This window comes from Quercus suber, unplaced genomic scaffold, assembly GCF_002906115.3.
Source record: "Quercus suber isolate HL8 unplaced genomic scaffold, Cork oak 2.0 scaffold_195, whole genome shotgun sequence".
In the NCBI taxonomy this organism is placed as follows: Eukaryota; Viridiplantae; Streptophyta; class Magnoliopsida; order Fagales; family Fagaceae; genus Quercus; species Quercus suber.
Genome location: NW_027069653.1, coordinates 684,282 through 702,703, shown reverse-complemented (window position 1 = coordinate 702,703; position 18,422 = coordinate 684,282). Strand labels below are relative to the sequence as shown.

The window sequence follows — 18,422 nt, the reverse complement described above, 5'->3', positions numbered from 1 at the left end:
CATCTATAGTAAATTAGAGACACAATGTTCTGTCTCTTTGGACAGTAGTTACAAAATATTTTGACTCTTTTCGCCTTATATACACGCATACAAGCCCCTTAAAAGCCCAACTGCCCATACTAAACTATAGACACAACGTTTGATAGTAGTTATAAATTAAACATCACTTCTTTCTTATTTTTTATCTTTGTACACTCTTCTTTTCCTCTCCCTCCCTCTCTCCGAAATTCATTTCCTGTGGACAACTTTGAAACAAATTTCTCCATGAAATTTTTCTACTATTAGCAAGGACTTCTCTTTTCAGTAACACTAGAAAGCAAAGTGTCAAAGAAAATTTAAAGGTTAGATACCTTTTCTAAAATGTATGGTAAAGAAATAAATTGTACAGTAAAAAAAAAATTGGGTTTTAAATACAGATGAAGTATTAGGGTGACAATAGGATATATCAAGTAACGTATTACAATATTTGTAATAGAAACTCAAAAGAATTGAAATGCCCCTGAAATGCCTACTATGTTAAAACTTAGATCATTGCAAAAAAGTATGCCTACTATGTTAAAACTTAGATCATTGCAAAAAAGTACAGTAATATACAATAAGGATGACAAAAGATCTGATGTTGAGAAAAGAAAATATGAAAATAAAAAAATAACAAATAAAAAAAGGGAAGACTTTTTTTTTTGTTTTTTTTTTTTTTTTTTTACTTAAGAGGCAATGGCCTCCCCCGTTTTTTTTTTTTTTTTTTAATATTAATATATTTATAGGTACTAATTTTAACAATTTTGTTAAATAAAATTACACTTTTCCCCCCTTAACAATGCCATCAATTTTTTTAAGAGTAATGTTATAGCCATAAACTTTTCTACAACTTTTTTACAAATTATTAAGGTAGCAAATTCTTATTGGTTCATACTTCATACACTTGCATTACTTTTTACTTACCAATAACTACTCACCACATTAGCAATTTGTAAAAATTTTGTAATTTTAGCATTTTTCACCTTTTAAAGGCCAAAAAAAATTAATAGAATAAAACTAAAACAAAATATACAAACCCAAAAAAATAGGCCCAACAACAAAAATTACCAATAATAAAACTAAAAAAATTTAAGCCTTACCTAAAATAAAAACATGGCCCTTTGAAAAATTTTAAACAAAAATCTTTAGTGGTTGTTCGCTCCATCCCTGAATACGATAAAATTTAAATTTAAAATATTCGCTCTATGACGGTTGCTCTTTATTTTCATGTCTAAACATTAATTAACTTTTGGCGAAGGTAAGTTTCGGACCTCTCAGCCTCTATATTACCAGTAGCATAATGGGCTGAAACCAAACAGCTTAACAGGCATTCAATAACGAGTTAATGCTTAGCCTAAAGTACGTTTTAAGGAGAATATCCATCATGCTGTCCTTATTCTTGGGCTGAGATTTTTGTTATTCTCCAAATTTTTTTAGTTCATAACATTGCAATTTGGGCTACTTTTTGTGATTCCTTTGGAGTTGGGGCCTACACCCATCTCATCAATTTCTTGTTGGGCTGAACCTCAATTACTGGGTAAAGGAAAAAGGTAATTAGACAAGTGGGAATCTCATTTTCATTGCTCGGTGATCCAAGAAGCTGGCTCACAAAAAGTGTCAAACTCAAATTGTCAATAACATATTTTTTCTCTAAAAAACAAATGGAAAGGTAAATAAATTCTAAATAGAAAAAAAAGAGATTGTCAAGAATGGGATTCGAACCCATGCCCTTTCGGACCAGTACCTGAAACTGGCGCCTTAGACCAACTCGGCCATCTTGACTTCGTTGATATTTCATTCTACATTTTTTATAACATCGTTTCTGAACGGTAGATTGATACCATAGGATGGCATCTGAAACCATATGAATGGCTCTATGCTTGAAGTAAACGACATTTTCTTTTAATAAATAAAGTGGAATTTATAATAAAACAAGTGTTCATTTTTTTAAAAAATTTTATTGCAACAATATTTTTTAGTTAAATTCTGTTGTTACAATTAGGGTTGGTGAAAAAGATCCTTATGTTTTTTGGGCAAAAAAATTACTTTATAAATGGATGGGATGAGACTATTCACTATAATTATCAGAGCCAAACCGAGTATTAAATCATCAAGAAAATGGTTTAATGGTATGACTAAAAATATGACAATTGAATTGATTTTTTGATTACTTACTTCAAGTTTAAAAGCAAATAAAACTTAAAAGTTCATAAATAAAAAAAGGTTCAAAATTGAAGAACAATATGATTATAATGATAAAAATAACTCAATATTGAATAATCAAATGGTTAGAATGAAAATATGTGGTTTGATATTTTTATGATAAACCGTCAGTTTTTCATGGTTTAGACGGTTTTTTTTTTTGGCAAGTTAGACATTTATTTCATAGTGAACCAAAATATTGTTTGGTTCACAAAATTGACAGTTCAACTGTGGATTCGATATGATTTTGAAAACTATGCTATTCACTATTCCCCAAACTTCTAGACATTATAAGGCACAGTGTCCCACCTGTTTAAATAAACTTATGGGTTGAATCCATAAGACTCAAACTTGGGATTTCAGCTGCATGAGGTGTAACCGTGTAACCTCAAACTCACTGTTCTAGGCTTCTAACTTGTATTTCTATGTCATAGAAATTAACATTAGCCCTTGAAAAAAGAAAAGAAAGAAATAGAGATGGAAAGAATAAGGTTGGCATAGCTAGAACTTGAAAAAAATAAATCTCATGACTTGGATTTGGATTGAGTGAATACTGAATAGTTCCCAATAAAAATTAGTTCTTAATAATGTGATAGATGTGGCTTAAATTGTAATCTTTCGCTGTAAGAGACTAAGACGCAACCTTCATACCAAAAACAATGACAAAAAAGGGAATCCTTTTGCTTCAAAACAACCCGCCATTGTAGACATGAAACGGTATTGTTGATCCTTTTGGTCAAATTATAAATTTAGGAGTATGCATCAAACTCACAACTCTGATGAATCAATCCAATTTGACATCTTGAATTCATTTTTTATATCTTGATGGGTTGGGTTGAAATTTTATTTTGAACCTTGAGTCGAGTCGATTTTGGGTTAATAATTTTTTAATAATTTTTTTTTCTAACTCATTTTGAAATATTATTTAGGCATATTATATATGTGAATTTTAAAAATTTATTAAATAAATTTGAAAGCACAACTAAAACAAGGCATGGCAAATTTTAAGCAAAATACAATGTACATTGGGTTAGGTTTCTCAATACGACACACCAACCACTAAGGTATGCAATTTTTTTTTTTTTTTTTTGGTGGAGAAACACTAAGGTAAGCAACCTGACTATGTCCTTTATGGAACTTCTATTATATTCATTTTAATTTTAGAGGAACAGCACCAGTCACTGTTGATGAATAGTACTCCAAAAAAGTAAGGAGACAAGACACTACTCATGAACAATAACTGTTACTATTCATGAACAGTACCCTACACAATAATCCAGAAGTACTATTTGCTTTTGGTGGAAAATGTTTTTACCCCCAGTAAAAGCATTTCACCTTTTGAATTTTCAGCAATCTTTAAAAGAATCCAAGGCTCTCTCCAGTCTATATAAGGCAGCTCAAGTTTCGTTCTGAAGCAAGCAATGTTTAAGCAATGTTTTAGCAAAACCACCTTCCCTTCTCATTACAACCCTTAGTATTGTAATCAGATGGCGACCTCAGTTTACACTTGTAACACCTTAACCGGTCTTCACAACTGTTACCCTATGGCCTTAGTTGGCCTTTCAGTTTGTAACCATATGGCCCCGGTTGGCCTCCCCCTTTGTCTCACACTTACCCCCTTTTGGTATCAGAGCCAAGTTGGCCGATAATAGTTGTTGTAAGTTGCATTTTATTTTCAATTAAGTTGGCAGGTTATACCGCCATAGTTATCATTATGATCGTAAACAATCACAACCTAATTATCTTTATCTTCAAACTTTTGGATCTAACCTTAAATTTGAAATAGGGTGTTGTACAAGACGATTGTCTAATTTCGTGCAAACTACAACCTCTTGTTGCCACAGTCCTAACTTTTAAGCTTAAACGCCTCACTCCAGCTAAATGGCCACTCGGCTTAGGACACCGGTACTAATTGGGTTAACAAACAACATAGATCTGGTCTTACATGTCTCAAGTCTCAACTGTACACATCTGCAACATTTTGTTGGGATAAACACAGAAACAGGAAGAAGCAGACAACTGGGATATAACTGGTCAACTTGAACAAATAATTATAGAATGATAAATAGATAAATTAAGAAGGAGGCTTAGCCTACCAACTAAAGATGTTAGTGAAATCACTAAACCAATAAACAATAATGGAGAAGAAATAGTAGATGAAGAAAGTGATGAATGGTAATGGAAGAGTTATCAGAAAATAGATGTAAAACAGGGCGAAAATGGGTATTTAGCCATAATTTTCCAACTATATAATTAGTAGTTCTAGTTTCCAAACTATATTATTTACTAGCATCTTGAGTCTAAAAGACTCGATTTTGACATATAAATCGAGTCTTAAAAACTCGATTTCCATGGTTTGATGTGGCATATTTTTCCATGTGGCGACCACATAAAAATCGATTGTCTAAGACTCGATTTCCAACCCTTATAAAAGGAACCCAGAACAGAACAGAACAGAACATCTGAGAAGAACCCAGAGAAAGAGAAAAAAAAAAAAAAAAACCAAAAACAGAAAGAGAGAAGATTGAGATTGGAGTGGGTGAGCCAGGTAGACCATCACCATGCACGACCCAGCCGAGAGACCTAGGTTGCGCACCGGCGCGACCTAGGCCCCATCGCAAGCGCGCGCGGGGGAATTTAACATAATTAATTGATTGAAATTAATGATATGCTGAAAATAATGATAACTATGGCGGTATAACCTACCAACTTGATTGAAAATAAAATGTAACTTACAACAACTATTATCAGCCAATTTGGCTCTGATACCAAAAAGGGGGTAAGTTACAGACAAATAGGGAGGCCGATTGGGGCCATATGGTTACAAACTGAAAGGCTGACTAAGGCCATAGGGTTATAGTTGTGAAGACCGGTTAAGGTGTTACAAGTGTAAACTGGGGTTGCCATCTAATTACAATACTAAGGTTTGTAATGAGAAGGAAATGTGTCTTTGCTAAAACATTGCTTAAAAATCGCTTGCTTCAGAATGGAACTTGAGCTACTTTATATAGACTGGAGGGAGACTTAGATTCTTTTGAAGATTGTTGAAAATCCAAAAGGTGAAATGCTTTTACTGGGGGTAAAAACATTTTCCACCGAAAGCAAATAGTACTTCTGGATTATTATGTTGGGTACTGTTCATGAATAGTGTCTTGTCTTCTTGCTTTTTTGGGGTACTATTCATCAACAGTGACTGGTGCTGTGGATGAATAGTAGCCTGTCTAAAATCCTGCTGAGTGCAGGTACTGTTCATAACAGTGACTGGTGCTATAGATGAATAGTAACCTGTTCTGAATAGTGACTAGTATTATTCAGAATATCTTAATCGCTATCCAAATTGTAACCATCATAAGGGTCTTGAGAGTGCTGGAAGGGATTAATTGGATTGCAATTGACTGAGGCTTCTGAAGAGGCAGGAGAAACCTTTTCTTCTGACTCTAACTTCTTAGATTGGATGAGCAATTGCTGGACAAGATCTTTTAACTCTTTACTAGATTTTCTAGTGATCTGGACAGAGTCTAGGCTAGACTGAGACCTTGTATTGTGAGCAATGGCTCTTTGAACTGGAGGAGGGAAGTCCTAAACTGGTGAATGATGATCGGATCATTCTTAGGGCTGGCAATTCTTCACAGTGAGGTTGCCAGTCTGTATCATAAGCATCAGATGGATCTCCATCATGGGGATCCTAAGGAGGATTATAGTTGCAATCATGCTCATGATAAGTAGCATATTAATTGCAGAATCCACAGTATAACAAGGGTTCATACTCTAGTTTCCTAATGATGAACCTCCCTGGATTGCAGTGGAATAAGGCCTAGTTGTGAATACTGAAATTCTTCTTGTGCTTCCTACAAAATGATAATTTTTCCATAGGTCCTGGGTGGTGTTAAGAATTTCATTATTGAAGTAATTTCTCCAACAATTTGCAAGAGCATGGGGATTTCTGTAAGACAAATGAGAATCTCCTTCATACCAGGGGCCTTGATGGGAGTACCCATTGATGCCATCTAATTACAATACTAAGGGTTGTAATGAGAAGGGAATGTGTTTTTGCTAAAGCATCGCTTGCTTCATAATGGAACTTAAGTTGCCTTATATAGACTGAACGGAGCCTTGGATTCCTTTAAAGATTACTGAAACTCCAGAAGGTGAAATGCTTTTACTGGGGGTGAATACCTTTTCCACCGAAAGCAAATAGTACTTCTGGATTATTGTGTCGGGTATTGTTCATGAATAGTAACCATTATTGTTCATGAATAGTGTCTTTTCTCCTTGCTTTTTTGGGGTACTGTTCATCAATAGTGACTGGTGCTATGGATGAATAGTAGCCTATCTGAAATCCTACTAGGTGCTGGTACCGTTCACTATATATATATATATATATATATCTTATTTTATATTATATTATAAATTGCACCTCAATCTATTATTTGATAATTTAATTAGGGATTCAAGAATTATGTTTTTACATGTGATGATAAGAATGTACAATTTGTTGAATAGAGTTTTATTTCATAATATAATGATTTTTATTTCAAAGAGTACTGAACACATTTTTTTTTTTTTAAATACTTGTTTTTACTTTAAGTTGTGGAAATTCATTTGAAAGTTGTTTTTTTTTTTTTGAGGAGTAATTTATTTGAAGTTGTTTAAATTTTTTTAGATATTTTTTAGTAATTTTTGATAATTTTTACAAATTTAATACTTTTATTTGTATTTTAACTATTATTAAATTAATTTTGACATTATTATGGTTCAACTTGGTCCGACCATAAAAACCTTAAACCTTTTGATTTTCTAGTTCTTTAAATGGTTCTGTTTTTAAAACAATGTTAAATCCTATCATAACTTATGAAGAATATTTCTACAAGGCAAAAATAGGCTAACTCAAGTTAGTTGTCCGAAGACACCCCAGCCAACCAACGACATCCTAGTAGTCCGGTGACACCCTAGTGTTCTTCAGTGCAAGTGCGTGCCTTCCACTCCACATCTACATAGATATGGAAACTCGTGTACTACACCAAAAGATCCTCCCACCAACCCATTTCATGTGGATATGGGAATTGAACTCTTTTGTCATTAATTCCATTCCTCCCATTGCACTTCCTATTAGAAACGTGGTTAAAATCATGGGAATGTGGTTAGCTCTAAACAACTATATAAACACCAAATCTCCTCCATTCCAAGGTATGATGAGTGAAATTCCTTTATTCTTATTCTTCTAGAGCTCTTGGAGCTTTTGTGAGGTATTAACTTAATCATCAGAGAGTCATCGGCTAATAAGCCGACCCCACATTAACGCTCTCTGAGAGTATGTTCATTATTTTAAATTTTCTGGAGCTCTTTGTTTGGACTATCAACTTCTGACAATTTTTTGTGCATGATCAGCATAAATAGTTGTAGTTTGTTTTGGTATTATAAACCCTTAATCAAGTAATTATTGGGCCACAATATAATCTTATATGAATTAAGAAATTCCACAAAGGATATAATCAATTTTACAAAACTATTATGGTCAGAATTTTTAAGCTAAGATATTTACTACACACAAGAATACAACTTTTTCTTCTTGAAAGGAAAAACCATGAGACCAGCTCTAAACAAATCCACTATTCGAAATTCAATTAAAACATATTCTCAAGATTATCAAAAAGAAAGTTTTAAAACTTCAGGGGCCAAAATAAATACAGCTGTAGACTTCAAGGAACAAAAGTTTAAGTGAAAATTCAAATTCCATATGTATTTCTTTAGTTAATAAATAATATGTATAATCGAGTGGTGACAAGTTTTATTAGTGCCTGGGTGGTCCTATGTTATAACGTAATGCTGAGGATGCATAAAAAAAAAAGAAAAAAAGAAAAAAAGGTAATGCTGAGGTTAATTTAAGTAATGCGTCATATGAACCTAAAATGAAATATCTGTCCCTCTGAGAAATAAATATCTGTACTTTTATATTGCATTAAAAGGTGGAGGAATTTTCGTTCTGGTAAAGTTTATAGCATTCCAACCATCCAAACTGACCACTTCCTTATCCCTCTTTACCTGAAAGGAAATGTGCCTAATTCTGAAAGAGATTGTGATTTTGACCTATATATATAAAAACTTAAAAAGAAGAAACTTTTGAATTAATTAGTATATTCAGTTATTCTTTCTGCAAAAAACATGCATGAATCGTTGACTGTTAGTGCTAGTGGAAATATGTCATTTTTCTCTTGCGCTTTATGCTGCTTTGGAAACTAGCTTAAAGTTTCCACAGGTGCATGGTATTTTTTATTTGGTTTCTGCAAGCTGTAACATGTAATCTCAGTTGTGACTTATCAGATCGATGTTCGAAACACATATTAACATTTTTTCCTTTTAACTGAAATTTTTTGATGATCAGTTGTTAGCTCGATCTTCTATAGCGATTCTACAATAAATAGTAAAGAGTTTTTCACATAAATACATGTGTTCTTATGTGTGATTATTATTTGGATTGATAATATTGGTGATAATATTATTCAGAACCCAATTATAGTGGTATCAAACCTTGGTTGATTTAGTGGATGCTTCTTTTTTGTGTGAACTAAGATGGAAGAGAAGGGATTGCTTTGATTATGGTAGAGCTATCCCAAGAGGAAAGAAGATGAAAACAATTGATGGAATTTGATTCAAGGTAGAGATTGTTGGAAAATTGCCTCAAATTCCAATTGTGACTTGGAAAGTCAATTAGTTTTCCTAGTTGAAGAAGGAAAAATTAATTTAGGCTTCCTTTGTGTGGAAGGAAAGTCTATTCTTTGTTAAAGAGAGAATAGAAAAAGAGTCTTATAAATAGACAATGTTACAAAGAATTTGATGGTTTTGGTCCAAAGGTCCTTCCTATAGGGAGAGAGAATATAGAGCGTGAAACCAAGAGAGAGAAAAAATAGATTTTTGCTTGGGAGATAATGCAAGGAGAGAAACAAGCACACGAATCAAGGAGAATTTATGGGGCTTTGTTTGATGTTGAAAAAAGAAAGACAAAGAGAAGAAAGTTAGAGAGAAGAGAGCAAAGTGTTGCCATCTTCTAAAATATAGACAAGGAGAACCATGTGGAAAGGAGAAAGAAGAAAGTTAAATAATTAGTGTGTGTGAGAACAAAAAAAAGTTTTTTTTTTAACCGTGAGACATAAAAAGAGTGTGTGTGAGAGTAAAGAAAAATAATGAGAATTTGTTTTTAGCCATGAAACACAAAGAGAGTACATGTGAGAGCAAAGAAAAATAAGAGAGATTTTTCTTTAACTGTGAGACATACACAAGAGATATTGTAATTAATTTGATAATAATGAAATTGATTTGAAATTTGTCCAATAATTTTTTTCTTTAAAGAGAAATGGTTCTCCATGTAAATATGTGTTCTTGTGTATAATTGTTATTTAGATCGATAATATTAGTGATAATATTATTCGAGACCCAACATCTTCTATATCATGAAACATGCTGGATGAGTATAATGTAAACATTATGGTCCAAATTCCATGCGTGGTTTGTGCTCCACTTGCACCATATATATATATATATATATAATTGAAAGGGCATGAAAAATAATGCAATAGAGTACTGATGCATATGGAATATGAAATGAAAGGCACCACGAATTCAATCAAGTACCGGCAGATGAAGCTAAAAAGTGCTTCTACCTGTGTAGCATGTGTTTAAAATCTTGAAATAACCAATTTTTTTCATTTCATGCAAGAAGGAATTAGAGCTTTTTGCCAACGACCTTTAGGTCAATTAGCACTCTCTAATGTTTTTAATGGAATTATTCAGAATTCAAATATCTTTCCTTACGTGATATATATACATATAGAATTCTTTGTCACTACTGTGCTGGGGGTTTCTCTGCTGTGAAAAGGGATTAATTGGATTTGTAATTCAACCACAAACCGAGAGAATATGCAAGCTTAGGGCCCATGTGTTATACTCATGGTTAGATAGAAGGACATACAGAAAAGAAGAATATAATAACAACAAAAAGGAATAGAAGCGGCATGATTAAATGAAATGTAATTCTCTAATAAGATAGCAAAAGCATGGCTTAGAGAAATTAAGAAGCTTCTCCAAGTAGAACAATTATTGTTGGATTCAAATTGGCTTAACTATGACAGTCAATAATATAGATTAGTACTAAGGCATCCCAGTCTCTCTTCTAAGCTCTAGCTAAATTTGGAACTTGCCCAAATTCTCTTTTTCATGGTTTTGTGTTAGAACTTAGAACCAGTGAAAGAAAAGGAAGAAGTCATGCACCACATCCTCCACCACAAACTGTACCACATCCAGCAGCACATCCACCACCATATAAGTCGGTGTCGCCGGTAGAAGTTTTGTCCTTGGATACACCATCAGCACAAGAGAAGATTATGACTGAGATTAAAGAAATGGTAACCAAAGCAACCCAGAAGATTAGCCAAGCATGACTAATATCACCAATACCTCCATCCAAGTTGATAGCCTCTCTAGGTTCCCTCACCATTTACTTCCTCTCTTTTCTTTGTGAGATTTTTCAGTAAAGTGGCTTAATTTTCTTCTAGGGTGAGCATCTTTCACCTCTTGGGCTACTTATAGAAGCTCCAAGGTCAATGGTTTTTGCAACAATTATATGTCCTATGGTCCTATAAAACACACAAGTGGGATCTCTCTCTCTCTCTCTCTCTCTAAGACTTTATGTGATTCTCTTCGCTTGCATTAGAATTGGCAGGCAAAGCCACGAGTTTTAACATGAAGGAATATAGTGGGTCAACAGTGTCACTACAAACTTTAATAAATGGGCATATATTCATATATATCCCACTCTTTTTTGTCGTAAAACATAATAATCAATACTGTGTTTGAGAATCCAACTGTCAAAAGACTAGTGTATTAGTTCATTGGATTAATTAATCAATTATGGATAATTAAATTACGTATTTGGTATTTATTCTTTGTATCATATTTTAATTTGATCCATAATATTTTAATTATGTTAATTTAGTTCATAACCTTTTAATGTTGTGTTTAATTTAGTCATTGTCAATATCTTTTAAATAAAAATTTTTGATGCGGCAAATAGTCAAAATAAAAAATTAGTTTTTTTTTTTTTTCGATAACTAATTTTAAATGAGTAATATTAATTTTATAGATAAATATGTAAATATATCAAAGAGACTAAAATTTATTCAATCTAATTTTGTAGAAAACGTAGGCCTCAAGTTTTTTTTTTTTTTTTTTTTAATAATTCTATAAATGAAAGAATGATTTAAATACAAGATATCTCCGTTAAAAACCACTAAAAAATGTTACTTGAGTTTCAAAACTTTTGATAAATGTAAAGTTCATTCAAATATAGAGTTTATGAATTTCTTTGAGAACGAAGAAAAGTAGAACTCTATCTTTGGATATGTGTACTGTTCCTTTAAGGTTTCAAAGTAAAAAAAGGTACATGTTTTTCTCTAAAACTGATTCTGAAAACGAGTACTGCAGTTATTATTTGACGAATGACTTAAAATTGAATACTCAAACGGTTCAAATAAAACATTCAGGAAAGTTGTCTAAGTAAAAAAAAAGGTAATATTGATAAGGGTGGAAACTTTTCTTTTTTCTTAAAAAGAAAAAAAAATTCAATTATTATAGAATGAATCTTGCCGCCCCCCCCCCCCCTCCCCCACATAAAAATAAAAAAATAAAAAAGAAGAAAAGAAAAGAAGAGAGATTTGGGGGCTATTTGGTACATAATTTTAAACACATGTTTTCAATTTTTAAACAACATTACACGTATTTTCACACACTTTTTCACTCACACGTATTTAAAAAAAAACTAAAAAATTGTTGTTTAAACACATATACCAAATGGACCTTGAGATTTGAACTTTTGTTCTCATTAAATATATATAGACACACACACACACACCACACACACACACACAACACACACACACACACACACACACACACACACACACACACACACACACACACACACACACACACACACACACACACACACACACACACACACACACACAGAGAGAGAGAGAGAGAGAGAGAGAGAGAGAGAGAGAGAGAGAGAGAGAGAGAGAGAGAGAGAGAGAGAGAGAGAGAGAGATGGGTTTAAGTTACACCTGGTGTAACTATTGTAAAGTTACACATTTTTTACACCGTAAATTTCTAAAAGATCTAATGGTTAAAAAAGACACCATTAAATGCTATTACTTTTCACCTTATTACCTAATTGATACTAGCATTCTCTCTCTCCTTATTTATTGCTTTCCACCAAATAATATTTTCTTCAACACAATCTAACAAATATATATATATATGCTTTCCACCAAATAATATATATATGCTACGTTAAACATTTTCAAACTTCCAAAGTTCCAACCTGTTTCAAGTAAATAAATTTCCTTAAACTCTTCAATAAAATTAGGCTAGAAATTTCGGGTAATTATTATTTTTTTTTTGCCCTCTCTTTCAAATCTCTTGAAATGTATTTAAAATTGTTCCAAATGGCAAAGCACAAATTGGAACTTTCCATAAAACTCAATCACTTGAAACAAATTGGAACCTGGAAGTGTCAAATATTTGACATAGCATATGTATTCTGTTTAGGGATGACAATTTTTTCCTGCCCCGCTTAACCCTCCCCTCCCCGCTTCGCCCCCCGCAGGTTTTTCCCGCCTCGCAAAGGTGGTAGGGCAAGGATGGGGCAAGATTTTAGCCTGCACCTTGAGCAGGGTGAGAATGGGTTTAAACTTTTTAGACCCACCCGTCCTGCCCCTCCCCGTCCCCATCCCTGCCCCGCCCCGCCCTGCATTGCTAAGGTTATAATTGTAAATTTTTCATACCCTAAAACCCTACTATTTAAACAAACATATCAATAATAGCTTATTTCATTCTGCCCAATGTGGTTTTCTGCCTTTATTTTGTTATGTGTTATACTATGAGATTTTATTTTTTTTTTTTTTTTTTTAATGATCATTGTCTTGTTAAACACTTAGATATATTATTTAGTTTTTTTTTCTAAAAATTGATTTGATTTGTGGGATAAATTTAGTTGTAATTTCAAGTATATTTTTATTAATGAAACAGGTTTCATTAAAAAAATTATACTAGTTGTAGGGCAAATTAACAAAAAGAAGAGTTTTATGGGTGGGGCTGGGCTTCGTGGGTCCCCAAGGGGCGGAGATGGGGTGAGGAAGTTTTCCCCGTCATGCGGGGTGGGGCAGAGATGGGGCAAGACAAGACCATGCAGGGTAGGGACGAAGACCCCATCCTTGGCCCCGCTTCACCCCATTGCCATCCCTAATTCTATTCTGAGTTGCATATGGATATGGTATCTTAAGAAATGATTATCTTTCTTCGTAGTGGGGTTTGGGGGAAAAAGAAAAAAGAAAATTGGTTTCCCATTTTCACTATATTTATTATTTAAGCTAGCCAAGTCATGCAAGGAAACTTGGCTGAGTTTTGTTTGTGCTTTGCCATTTGGAACAATTTTAAATACATTTTAAGAGATTTGAAAGAGAGAGGAAAATAATAATAATAATAATTACCTGAAATTTCTAGCGTAATTTTATTGAAAAGTTTAATGAAATTTATTTACTTGAAACAGGTTGGAACTTTGGAAGTTTGAAAATGTTTAGCTTATCATATATATATTATTTGGTGGAAATCATATATATATATATATATATATATATTTGTTAGATTGTGTTGAAGAAAATATAATTTGTTGGAAAATAATAAATAAGGAGAGTGAGAGAATGCTAGTATTAATTAGATAATAAGGTGGAAAATAATAGTATTTAATGGTGTTTTTTTTAACTGTTAGATATTTTAGAAATCTGCGGTGTAAAAAATGTGTAATTTTACAAGAGTTACATATATATATATATATATATATATTAGACATTTTCGTTAATCGTTAATTGCAATACAATGTTTATGACCATATGGGTGGAATCTAACATGACGTAGAAGGTGACATTTTAATTGACCCAACGGTCGATTCATGATCGTTTGTCTTGGTTAAAGGGTCTAGTCAGCACCTACAATTATCAAATTGGCTCCCAGAGTTTCAATAGCACAATGATTTTGGAATACTTCTCCAACTTTTTGACTTGGGGAGGTTGCTACTAGTCCAATAGAATCTCCACATTAGTGTCCCATTAGGGATTAAAAATGTAATTATTGGGGCCTAAGTAAGTGGAGTCCTCTTTTAGTTGGCTTTCTGCAAAAGAAAACAATAATAGAATTGAAAATTAACATTATTTGGGTTGCACTCACACAACAATTAAGTAGATTGTGGAGGGCAATGAGAAATTGACTTTGGCCTTCACTAGATAAACTACGAAAAGTTCTGCATCCTTGTCATTTTTGTTGATTTTTTTTTCATAACCTAGCTTCATTGTTATGCGTGAATCTTGCCTCCAATCAGAGTCACAACTACAGTTTCTGTATCTATGTGAATTTTCTGCACGATTAAGTGATACCCACTTCAAATTTACTTGACACTCAGCGTAGAAGGATTGGTATACGAGTTCTAGTATGTCAGATATTGAACGGGTTTGAGATTCAAGTAATAGTTTAGTAGTAATAATATCTATAAATTTATGGAGTTTTATATCTGTAATTCAAATCTCACCTCCTTTCTCACTATCTATACCTATGGAAGAATTTTATTTATGGATTTGTCATAAACTAGGATTTTAATGGATTTATAGACTTACAGTATTGCCAAGTTTAAGTATAATTCAATTTCCTTCTCAAAAAAGAAAGAAAGTATAATTCAATTTATTGGTTTTGCATGCAAGTCTGTGTGCTATGATTGTATTAGCAGCTCTAGGGTTCAGTTCATGCTGTCATCAAAAGACAGTTTTAATTTTTAATTGATTAAGCTACTTGATATAGTTTGTTTTACCGAATTCATTAAAAACTTCCTAAATTGAAGACTACTCCTTAAGTCAGCTAATTTTTTTTTTTGGGAGAAAAGTCAGCACTCAGCAGTAATTTCAATCACCAAGTGAATTTGTTATTTTTTTTTCTTTAAAATACAGAACATGGTGAATTTTGGAAAATACTCGTATAATACCTGCATTGAACAACCACATTTCAATGGGGGAATTATTCATTAAATAACCTTTCCTTCTGTGAAGTGTGTTTGGTGAAAATGTGACATAGTGTTTAAGGAAAGAAAAAAAAAAATTTGATATTTCGGCAGGGGATTGTTTGGGCTTCGCAAAGTTCCATGTAAACACAATCTTAATCAGATTCATGGTGGAACTGTTGTAGTCGAACCAAGCGTGTGATTACCAACTTTGAAAGGATTATATAATGAATTATTGCAGCACCAAGGTGGCCTTTTTTTGGCATCCTGCATGTGCCAATGGACGATTAATATATTTATCATTTTGGTATTTTATATTATTATATGTTAACGTGTAATAAGTTGTGAGTCTTAGGCCCACCTTATTTATTTGTGTAGCATACATACTTGTACTATAAACATACTTGTACTACACACTTTGCTTCCTATATAAAAGCACTCATGTATATTTTATTACTTGAGAAATACAATAGTATTCTTTCAGTATTTCTAACATGGTATCAGAGCCTCTGCTCTGACCTTTCTCTTAGTAGCCTTGCCTCTCTTGGTGTTACTTCACTCTCATCGCTTCCGCCGTCACAGCAGCCACTCACCGTTGGACCTCCGATGTCTCTCAACCATTGTCCTTGAGTTACGGACTTGCAATTGCTATCGTTGAGGAGTCCCACACCAAAAAGACCATTGCCCTTGCCGTCTCTGCTGTGAATCTTGCTCCGATTAACTTTTTGCAGGTACCACTATGATTGTTTTGCCTCGATCTACTTAGCCGTGGAACTCTCATAGTCATTGGAGCCTTCATGTGCCCTTACGCACAGCCTAAAGAATTTGTATCTCAGTCACGCCCCATCCTCTGGTCCAGGTTGACGTCACCTGTAACATCATCATTATCACATCAGCCCTAGCTGATGTCATCATCTAGTCACTGCTTACATCATTGCCATGTCATTTGCTTACGTCAGCATCAGTCAGATGCTTACGTCATCCTGCTGATGTCATCACTGTTGACCATCGCTGTTGACTTAAAAGGTGAGTTTGACCGTTGACTTTTTTGTTGTCCATGTGCTTCTTATCTAGTTTTTCACGCAGATATTATTTTTGCAGTCTATTTTTGCATATTTTCCCTCTAAATGGATAAAAATGATATTTTTCTTCCTTGCCCCATCAATGCTATATTGGAGGGAAATAAGAATTACTTATCTTGATCTCAAGCTATGCGTAGTTTTCTTAAGGGTCACATGCTCAGGCAATATTGTGCTGGTACAATCACTATTCTTGTCAAGAGTCAACTAAAGAAGATATTGCCTTCATCAATCACATGGTTGAATGGGTTGGTCACAACCACATGATCCTCATTTGGATCCAAAACACCTCCATCTCCAATCTATTGGGCAGCTTTGATGATGCAAAATCTGCATGGGATATGTTGGCCAAAAGATACTCCACTTCTCACGAATCCATGGAATATTAGTTAGTGGTTGAGTTACATCGGCTCAGGCAAGAACCAGGATAATCTACCAATGACTACTATAATAAGCTTTGGTTTGTTTAGGACCAAATTAACCTTTCTGATCCAACTTGGGCATGCTCGAAGGATGCTCAGCAATATGCTACTATTCGAGATGGATTTCGTTTTTATGAATTCTTGATGTCACTTAACAATGACTATGAGCACATCCAAGGTCAGCTTCTTAATTGTAGTCCTCTTCCCTCTCTTAATACTGCTATAAATAGGGCTGTCCATGGGTTGGTCCGGGTCGGATTTGTGCCTAACCCAGAATCGACCCGCTGGAATCGGGTGGCAAAATATTGAACCCGCCGCCGACTGCCGGAGTAATCGGATCGGGCGGATTAGACCATCAACAGGTGGCGGTCGGGTCGGTCGGAGTTACAGATCTAAGAAGACGGCGAGAAAAACTCAGATCCTGCGAAAATCGCCTCGGATTTGATGAGATTTGGCCAAATCCGGCGAAAATCTCACCGGATTCGATGAGATTTTGCCAGATACGGTCAAAATCTCACCGAATCTAAGTGAAATATTGCCGAAATCTGGGTTTTTTCGCCGGGATCTAGAAAACTTTGGCCGGAATCTGGGTTTTTTTGGCCGGAATCCGGAAATTTTCGCCGGACTCTGTGTTTCTTCGGTCGGTTCGGGTTTTTCGGGTATTAGGGGAGGAAAACCGAGACCGACCTGCCGGAATCGGTTTCTAGGGTTGAAGAACCGCCGTCGACTGCCGGAGTAGTCAGGTCGGCCGGAATCGGGTCGGATCAGGTCGGTTTCCTCGGGTGGGTCGGGTCTCGGTTCATTCTGGACAGCCCTAGCTGTAAATGAGTTGGTTGGAGAAGAAACTTGTTTTGCAACCCTTCAAGCCCAGAATAAGCTTAATGTTCTAGCTATAGCTCCTTTTGCTCCCCCCACAGAGCAACCTCTGCAATTAGGGTTTGAGGCCTCTTGTTTTGGCAATCGTTGCAAGCAATTCAACAAAAAGTTCTGCTACTATTGCAAGTGTCTTGGCCACACTATTGAGACTTGTTACCGTTGCAACAAATCTACTGCTACTATTGCTATTATTGAGTCTACTCCACTAATGTTTTCCATCTCAACTATGTCCCAGTCTTCTGGATCCACTATCAATCTCTCCTCCACTAAACTACAGGACATCATAGCTCAGGCTATTCATATGACTGATTATGCATCTCTTTCCACTACTTTCTTAGTTTTACTTGGTAGGTCTCACTCTTGACTTTTTTGATTCTGTCTATTGTAATCACATGACACCTTACTCGTCCTTATTTTCCAAACTTGAACCTACACCACATCCTCTTAATATTCATATAGCTGATGGTTCCACTATGCATGGCAATAGTCTAGGTTTTGTTTCGACCTTCAACATTTTAGTTCCTGGGGTCTTCCATGTACCTGACTTATCCTATAATTTATACTCTGTGGGAAAATTAGTTGAACTAGGTTATCGCTTTATTTTTTTACTATTTTAGGTGTACTGTACAGGATCCAAGGATGGGGTAAGAGCTTGGGACCAGTCTTAGAGTTAGGCGTATATTTCCCATAGACAACCTTCATTTCCCATGGACAACCTTCATCTTCCAC

General features: G+C 34.4%; 1 non-coding gene across 1 annotated transcript; it reads right to left on the bottom strand.

Annotated features, from left to right (window-relative positions):
• Positions 1–1,719: 1,719 nt before the first annotated feature.
• TRNAL-CAG (transfer RNA leucine (anticodon CAG)) lies at positions 1,720–1,800 on the bottom strand. Its single transcript has one exon. It is a non-coding gene; the product is annotated as a tRNA-Leu (tRNA).
• Positions 1,801–18,422: the final 16,622 nt, after the last annotated feature.